Genomic DNA, 639 nt, shown 5'->3' with positions numbered 1-639 from the left:
CTTTATGTATGATTATGACTGTGATTGGGAAAAAGTCTCCATAGTAATTTTTTGCAGTGGCAATAGTTTATGATGTGATTAATATTTATTTATTATTAGCCTTAGAGGGTCATGTAAATCTTGGTAAAAAAAAAGAAAAAGCTATTGACATTTGATTCTTCTTAACCTTTAAGAACTGCAGGAAAATTGGTGATGGTTTGCTTTCATGTGGATGTAGTTGCAAAGATTAGCATTATGTTGTATTTGTCTTTATATACTTTACATACAAAAATTCTCATTTGATACTACAAACACACAAACTGCACTTGTATCTACAAAAAGAGAGACCAATGGAGAATGAATTTTGCTCAGTTTAGTAGTACAGACTTGGGGAAAATTAAATGTTTCCATACTTTTCCTAGTACAAGGACAAGTACAAGTACAAGTTTGTTGATTTGGAAAAACATTTGTTTTTGTTTCTCTGTTATATTTGTAGCTTTCAGTATATGTCCATAACTGTTAATGACTTGAATTCGTGTTTATGTAATATCAGACTTGTTTTATATTATATTGGGTTTGACTTTTGATAATAATGGTGACATTGATTTATTGATAACAGTGGACTATTATCTTTAGAGTAAAAGGCCACAGGGGGTGGAG

The 639-nt window shown here is 30.5% G+C and overlaps 1 protein-coding gene across 1 annotated transcript in view; it reads left to right on the top strand.

The window, feature by feature from the left end:
- LOC119588717 (ras-related protein M-Ras-like) overlaps nucleotides 1–639 on the top strand; it is a gene marked incomplete in the record, with an annotated part of 28,774 nt that overhangs the window by 13,777 nt on the left and 14,358 nt on the right.

The sequence above is a fragment of the Penaeus monodon genome, chromosome 24, assembly GCF_015228065.2.
Source record: "Penaeus monodon isolate SGIC_2016 chromosome 24, NSTDA_Pmon_1, whole genome shotgun sequence".
NCBI lineage: Eukaryota > Metazoa > Arthropoda > Malacostraca > Decapoda > Penaeidae > Penaeus > Penaeus monodon.
Note: the sequence above shows the minus strand (reverse complement) of the source record. Positions and strands in the feature narration are given on the sequence as shown.